This window comes from Calidris pugnax, unplaced genomic scaffold (assembly GCF_001431845.1).
Source record: "Calidris pugnax isolate Ruff unplaced genomic scaffold, ASM143184v1 scaffold160, whole genome shotgun sequence".
Taxonomy (NCBI): domain Eukaryota; kingdom Metazoa; phylum Chordata; class Aves; order Charadriiformes; family Scolopacidae; genus Calidris; species Calidris pugnax.
Window position 1 is genome coordinate 304774 of NW_015090871.1, and position 8669 is coordinate 313442.

Consider the following 8669-nt stretch of genomic DNA (forward strand, 5'->3'; position numbering starts at 1 on the left):
GTCCAGGCTGGAAGGGGACTTTCACCTGATGGAGTCCAACCATCAACCCACCGCTAACCCGTGTCCCTCAGCACCACGTCTGCCTGCCTTTTTAATCCCTCCAGGGATGGCGACTCCACCACTGCCCTGGGCAGCCTCTGCCAAGGCTTCACAGCCCTTTCCAGGAAGGAATTTTCCCCAGTTTCCATCCCAACCCTCCCCGGCCCAACTTGGGGCCGTTTCCTCTTGTTCCTTGGGAGGAGAGACCGACCCCCCCTGGCTGCCCCCTCCTTTCAAGGAGCTGTAGAGAGCCATGGGGTCTCCCCTCAGCCCCCTTTTCTCCAGGCTGAACCCCCCCAGCTCCCTCACAAGTTCTCCAGCCCCTTCTCCTTGGTCTCCAGACCCCTCCCCAGCCCCGTTACCCTTCTCTGGACACACTCCAGCCCCTCCATGGCTTTTCCGCCGCGAGGGGCCCAAACCCGGACCCAGCACTCGAGGTGGGGCCTCACCAGCGCCGAACAGAGACCAGAGGCCTGGGCCGCAGCGCCAAGCGCTCCACGGGGCGCAGACGAGTCCCACCCGTGCTCAATCCCAGTCATTTATAACCCACAGCGTTAAGGGGCGGCTCTGCGCTCCCGCCGCTCCCGCCCTCGCGCGCACCCAGCACCCGGAAAAACCGCGCGCGGGTCACGGCTGCGCCGCGACGCCGGCAAGTGACGCACGGCCCCGCCCTGCGCGGCAGCGTCAGCCCGTCAGAACACGTGCCGTACGCGTCATCACGGCGTCACGGCCCCCCGAGCGGAAGGGACCGCCGGCATCTCTTGCTGTAACGGCAGAAACCATTGATCCGCGTTTTTCCTGAATTCTCAGTTGTTTACTTACTTTAAGCCAACATTCTTCTACATGTGTCCACTGCGAAGTGATGCCGTTCCCTCTTTTCAAGAGGACACTCAATATATTGTCTTCTCGCTTTAAAATCTGTGCCTCTTCTCCACGTGCCACAATAGTGCTTTGTATAAATAAAGTCCAGATTAGAAATTTAAGTGAGGCTTTTGTAACTGAGGACAGAGACTCCTCCAAATGGAGCGATGAGCTCTAGGCACAGGAGGTCTCTTCCTCCTGCCCTTTCCGCCTGGGGAGGCCTCGCCCGGCCAGGCCAAGCAGACGTGTTTTCTCAGCCCACGCCAGGTGTTCAGCCCCACTGCACCGAGTGCCACCCTGTCCGCACCGCAGATTTACCAGTCTAGGCACAGGTTAAGGCCGTGTTACCCGATCACAGGCGCCTTCACTCCTTAAGTCACCTCCTGCGTCTTTCCCCAGAAGGAAAGGATGGCAGTAGTAGCTGAACAGTCCAGTAAGGAAAAAAAAAACACAACCAGAAAAACCCCCATGCTGGTACCCAAAAGGTGCTGCTCTACAGAAGAGACTGACAATAGTCATTGGTCCCTTTTTAGTCCCCATCTAGCCCATTAATTTAAGGCAGTTTTAATTAAAAAAAAAAAAAAAAAAACCATAACAGTGAAACTACAGATTTCTACAATCATGTTCCAACTCCCATAATTCTGTCAGTCCTGCTCGTTATAATAATGGTGGATTTCTCCACAGTCACACTCAGGGAAACAATAAGTTCTTTATAATAAAAAGTACTGTGAAGAAGTGGGAGGAGAATGAAACAGGCGTCTGGAGAGACTTCTTCAATATCTGTCAGCAAAGCAAGGTTGAGAAATCAAAGGCTGGAGACCTACGAATTCTTCAGTGATACACAGAAAGTGCATTCACTGCATAAAAAAATCAGTTCAGTGCTGAGTGCCAGTCAGTACCTGTGACTTCGTGATACTGAGCTGGAATAAAAACAAGAAGATCTTGTTAAACAACTTTGGAGTAGATAGAGAGAAGGGAGAAAGAGAAGCCGCACTTAACCCAGATAATCTAATATATACAAATAAAGCCTCTGGAACAGAACAAAACCAGAAGTAGCAGAAATTCTTAGTTAGAAGGAGCATTCACCATCTCCTCTTCCATTATAACAGATTCCAGGGAATCTGAAATGCTAAAGCAAGTGACTCCAAGAACAAGATGAGTTACTTACTGTAACTTACTTACTGTTCTCCAGGTCCCAGGTGACCTCAGCTGGTCTCTGTTTATGGAGTCTCTGGGGCAGATAATGGATCTGCTCCTTGCATCCCGTCGGTGATCCCAGAGGGCCAGCTGCTTCTTAATGGATGGAGGGCCAAGCACAACCGTATGGCCTCAGCTGCCAGGGTGGAGGTGTCCCCAGCTAGGCTCAGTCCGGGCAATGGGAGCAGCACAGGCCTGGTGTCGATGGCAGACAGGGTCAGACAAGCTGTGGTGATGAGGCAGGTCTGGGATCCAACTGGGGAGTCAACCCGCTGGTCAGGGCCTGGGGCTGTGATGACCATCAGGGTCAGACACAGCCGAGACCCGGGCAGATCCCAAAGAGAAGGAACACCCATGCTCAAGCTGGGAAGTCAGTCAGCCACGGGTGGGGGGCCAGAGTCAGGCAGGGGCCTCGAGCAGGACAGAACCCCAGGTTCAGTCAGAAATGGAGATCTTGGGCCCGAGGGCAGACATAGGGCAAAAGGCCGTAAGGAGAGGCTGGTGAGGGCCATGAGGCCTGTCCACACGCTCAGAGCCCTGGTATTTACACTGAATGTTCATCTTTAAGCTGCCCATGGGCCAGCAACCTGCGCTGGCAGCCCAGCGAAGCCCCCCGCACCCTGGGCTTCATCCCCAGCAGCGTGGCCAGCAGGGAGAGGGGGGGATTCTGCCCCTCTGCTCTGCTCTGCGGAGAACCCCCCCCCCAAGTGCTGCCTTCAGCTCTGGGGCCACCAACATCAGAAAGACATGGACCTGTTGGAGAGGGGCTGGAGGAGGCCAGGAAGATGCTGGACACTTACTTTTACTTTCAGGTTCACTATTGCTGTACACACCACCAAAATTATAGTGCTATTCCAAGGTTGATAAACTTTATTTCTGGAGGTTTGACACCTCTCTAACCACTTCCACTGCACTTTTGAGTGAAAATTATCTAGAATGCTGATTTCAAGAAGGATATTCCTAATGGTCCAAAAAGGCCTTTAAGATCATATTATAACATGATGGTATTATCTGCACCTTTCCGACTGGTAATTAGTATTAAAGTTTGCTGCATTTTCATTCTGAAGCTTGGCTGTGCTTATTTTTCTTTAGTATTTCCAAGATTATATTGGTTATTTTTAAAGAATCGCCAGCCATTGCATTCATTTGTAAATTTTGTTTGCTTTTGTAACTAATTATAATGTATGTATGCTTTGTTCCACTGGATTAGTTTAGTAATGCATGTAGATAATTACTATTTGTAACTAATGTCTTCACCAGAGCTCTTTTATGCTAACTGCCTTCAAACAAAGAGCCAGCAGTAAAGAGACATTTGCTGCCCCAGATTGTTTATAATCTGAGTTAATGACATGATGCGACAGGGGCCTAAAACAAAGAGATGATCAGAAATGAGGGAACCTGATTTGGGATTGCAGCAGCTGCTACAGCTGTGAGACTTCAGCCACGCCAAAGCAAGCGGCGTCACAGAGCAGAGGTGCTACCGGGGGTCCCAGCAGCCTTTAAGAGGCCATTGCACAAATTTGTGTTTTGAAGTGCCACAAAATTGCCACTTGGATCTCAAAAGTTTGTGCTCGTTTGGCAAAGTGCCTCTTTTTTATTTCCTTTTTGCTCAGGGACACCCAAGCAAGGGAATAAGTATGGGCAGTAAATTGCACACACATTCACCTCTCTGAGTTAAGTAACAGCAGAGGTGGCAGATGAATGAAGAAAACTGATGTTGTGGCATCAACTCATTCTGGCGGAGTTACATTAAATTACTTCTGTTGTAAAATGAATGTATATAGAAAAACTCCACTGTCTTATGCAGATGAGCTGTACAATTAAAGAGTTCATGGAGACACCTGACTTCCATTCCTGGTTATCACTGCAGCACCTGGGCTTACCAGAGATGGGGAGAATACTGAAAACAAAGAATCTGAATAGCTGAGATGCCAACATTATGCATAAACCGTAAATCAATGCAGGAAACTCAGATCGGAATAACTGGCAGAGAGACAGAAAGAACTCATCCAGAATTTGAGGAAGATGCTTAAAGTGCAATTTCTCCATGAAAAATGTCACTGGTTTTCCTTGGGTGATCCACAATAATGAAGAACTAGGTATTGTTGTTTACTGGATTGCATCTTGTATTTCATTGCAAGTTTTTAACACCTGCTCCTATACATCTGCCACTTCACCTTAAACCTTGTTAAATAAAATTCTGGTTTTAAACTTTTTAAAATTTGGAATTGTTTCCTGATCCAGTTCACACAATGGCTCTGCACAACTGGCAGGAAAGGAAAGAAACAGACTGTGGGAATGCATGTCCAATGCTGTTCTGTCCTCAGCCCAATTCTAGATCTTTAACTGGCATAACACACAGATGAATCTGGCCAAAATACAGACAGACATTGCCACCTGCCTCCAGGGTGTTAGTGTTCATCCTTCTCTTTGGAAATGACAATGGACTGGAAGAAGATGGCAGCCTGTGTTTGGAAGGACTATTGCCTCCAACTGATCCAGGTGAAATCTGCGCTCAGGAAGCCAGTTCAGAACCATTTCCATCAGGGATTTATTCCGACTGGATTGCACCATGAGAATCCGCCCTGGCACAAGCTTGTCTTTCATCGTGTCCTCACGCCCTTGGTTGCCTCTCAGGCCTCAGGGACCCAGCAGTTCTCTGTTTTGTCCACTGCCTCTCCCAACCGAAAACTGTTGTTAGCAAGTTAGAAGGGGAGTAGAAACAGGAAAGGCATTAGTTTTAGTCACAGCACTGTTGTCATTAACCTACCCAATCATTCCACTTCTCTTTTTCTCTGTAATTGAATTGTCTTTGTTCCTGCTTGAAGGCCTATTTGTGCCGCTGTTCAGACCAGCAAGGAGGTTACTGTTCGTCCTTTAGAAAAGACAGTTGCCACTGGCCTTCTCCAGCAATACGCTGGCTACTGGGACGTGTCTAAGCTGTGGGGAATGAACAGTTCTCCTAGAAGAGAAAAAGTTTGGAGATTGTCAATGTTTTTGAGGGTAGGAAGGAACAGGCCCTATTGTTTTCTTCTTTTGGACCAGCCGAGAAGATCTGTCTTCATTTTCCGAAATGCTGACAAAAATGACCTGCAGAAGGGACCCGTGTTTTGCCCTTACAAAGTGCATTCACTTATTTGTATTTCTAGATGGTGTGTGATCCCACTCTGCATGTTGCATCATACTTGGGTACCTTTCTTCAAATATTTCTCCTTTCTCTAAAACTATTGAACTGTATCTGTATCTCAGTTAGAATCTGAACCTTACAAATCTCATCATTTTATAAATTGAGAGCAGTGACAACAGAATAATTCTCAGATGTGAAGGATGCTTTTCACCCCCCGCTCTCTCAGCCTGTCCTCACAGCAGAGGGGATCCAGCCCTCTCAGCATCTCCATGACCTCCTCTGGCCCCGCTCCAAGAGGTCTGTGTCCTTCTGATGTTGGGGGCTCCAGAGCTGGAGGCAGCACTGCAGGGAGGGAGCTCAAGAAGATTGATAAGAGTTTGTTTTGACCATAAACTCTTTGAAGGCAAATGTCTTTACACTGGGATTTTCCTCAAGTAAGAAAGCTGTATGGCAGGCCTGAAGCTTTTCAGTCTGCTTTCAAGTACCCTAAAGCCAAATTCAGACCTGAGTATCCCAAACTCAAGTGTGGGGTTATCTGTTCAGACACAAGAACCACAAAAAATAGTCAGAGGGCAACCTTTAAGCACAAAACTGCATTGTAAGAATGACCAAAAAATACAACAATCATAACTGGAGCATGACTTCAGATGATGTTTTCTGCATAGGAAAGATGGAAATGAAGGTGGTGCAGATCATAGGGCAGCAGTAGTATGTGCAAGTGCATAATGTAAAGAAACCGAATAATGGCTAAAGTGATCCCTTCAAGTGCATGTAAATTTGAGAGAAAAAGCCTACCAGGAGTTCGCAAATAGCATCAAAAGGTTTCTATCTACATGTGCATTATCAGGAGGTTTTAAAAGAGGAATACTGCTGTGGAGAATTATGAAAATCCTTAACTTCCCAAACACAGACTGGAAAACAGATGGTAGTAACAACAGTTGGGTCCAAGCAGTCACACAGGTGATAAACAACAACTTTATCACAGAATAATACCAGAAACAGTAGAAAGATATATTTTAAAATTTTGTTTTTGCTAAGTAATTGGCATTTTATTGTAACTCTAACTGTAAAAAAAAAAACAAAAAAGCAGACTCCATTTGAAGGTTGATTCAGTTTAAATTCAATGGAAGAACAAATGAAAACAGGCCTGTATCCAAGCTGCTCACTTATAGAAAGGAGAAATTCTGACCAATTAAGAGTGGAGTGCAACTAGTCAGACTTACAAGCTGAGTATGAAAAGACCTTGAAATTGCTTTCAGACAAAGGTGCTAAAACTGCTTTTTTGGCATTGGTAGCAGAGAAGTGGGCAACTGGAGAAGTATATCCTATCTGCGAGTCTGACATACCCCCTTCTGCACCCCGTAAAGATGCTGCATTAGAACTGTGGTGCCAGTTACGACTGACCTGCTGAGAACTTCAGGCGGGGAAGGAATCGCTGGCATCTCTGTAACAGAACTTTCACTGACAACATCAGTTTTCTTCAGGAAAATGGTGAGACGACAGACTCCAAGACAAGCAGCAGGCAAGTGACACACACAGCCCTACTCATCTCCTGCCACAACCTGCCACATCATCGAGACAGCACAGAAGGCTCAGATCAGCTCTGGATGAAAACCAGTTAGTCAAAGCAGAACCTGAGCAAAAAAGCAGTTATAATGTTAGGTTAATTATTTTGGAAAGCTTTCTATCACATGTACTCTTCTTTGGCTGAGGGTGCACACAATTGGAGCAATTAGTGTGCAGTTCAGACATATTATCAAACTCTTGGCTTTAAAGAAAACTCATTAAACAGGAAAAAAAATCACTGTGGGGGTGTCAAGCACGGGAACAGGAGCCCACAGGGGCTGTAGGATGTCTGTCCTTGGATATACTCAAAAACCAAACAAGCAAGGCACTGAATAACTCCATCTAATGAATTCTGCATGGAGCAGGGGTGTTGGATCAGATGATTCCCAAGAGATCTTTCCAACTAAAATTATTCTGATTTTATTCTATTATTTCTTTCTTAAACTATACTCTCAGATACCAGTGACAGTGAATAGCACTTTCTCCTAGAGGATTCAATCCTATCCCAGTGGATGATGACTTGGATTAACCAACTAGGCCTTAACTTTTCAGAATACTGTGGAGTATTTCCTCAACAGTGTTTAATCACAAGAACACCAAGCTGACCAAGTACTCTTTGCACTGGCTTCTCTTTGGATAAACACACAAATTCTAAGTTGAGTGCACAGAGAATAGATATACAAAGATCATCTGATGTTCTAAATTGTGTTATAACCATCCCAATGGCAAAACAGAACTTTCTATCAGAGTGCGAATTTGCTTATGCTTACTTGTATTTCAAAGCATGCTTCTTTGATCTTGCCGTTTCTAACACAGATAGCAACCTGTGCATTAAAAACAAGAGTGGAACATAAAAGCCCTATCAAAGAAAAATACTCCAGGAAATACCCAATTACACCCATGAAGAGAGCAAGAGAAAAGAACAAGGCAGAGAAGAGACATTAGTCATACAATAATGTGCTACTGGAAAGCAGGTACTTGAGGCTGAAATCACTGAAAAATTTAGCAATTACAGAATTAAGCTTGTCTTATACGTATAGATGGCAATTCCAGCTTGCATTCCTTATATCCCTGACTGCTAGAGACCCCAGAAGATGTGATTCTTAAAACCTTGAACTAATTAATTACAGTGAGTGGAGTACTTTAAACTTAATATTCCTGCTCCAGTTCCTTTCCTCCAAAACAGGGATAATCACACCATCACAGCCCAATTGAGTACTGAGAAGTTAATTGATGTTTGTGAAGCATTCCAGTAGGATACTGATGAACAGCATGGCGACTCCTACGTGGAAGTTAATAACTCCATTCAGTGTGGTGTCTGAGTGGCATGTGGTGAATAATGCCCACGGCAACACAGCGAGGGATGATTAAAAGCAATATGGACTGGTTACCTCCTTGGCGGGTGCTCCCCATTCCTCACCCCGAGTGAAGTTAAGTTCCTATACAAAAAATAGCCCACAAATATGTAACTGAGGTCTGTATCATCATGCTTATTTCCAAATTGTGCGGGCACCCCCTCTCACCTCAGCACCTTAGTATTAAATTACCTGTTACAATAAATGCACTAAATTACCGTACAAGTACACGGCCTGGTGGAAGGACGGACAGACAGATGGCCAGGGAGCGTGCAGTTCTGGGTGCGTGGGCACCACCAGCACAGGGCCTGCGCATCGGCCACATGTTATCTGCGACAGAATCTATGGTTCTGTCATTGATGATCGTGTGATTCTGCCATTAACGCCGCCGCGCCTGTGTCCGCCCCTGCTGTGGGGCTCATCCCCCAGACACCGGCGCCCGGATCCTTCCCCCGCGCCGGGCCCGCACCCCGGCCCGCCGAGCGGCCCGCTCCCGTCACGGCCTCCGCCGCACGGCCCCGGCC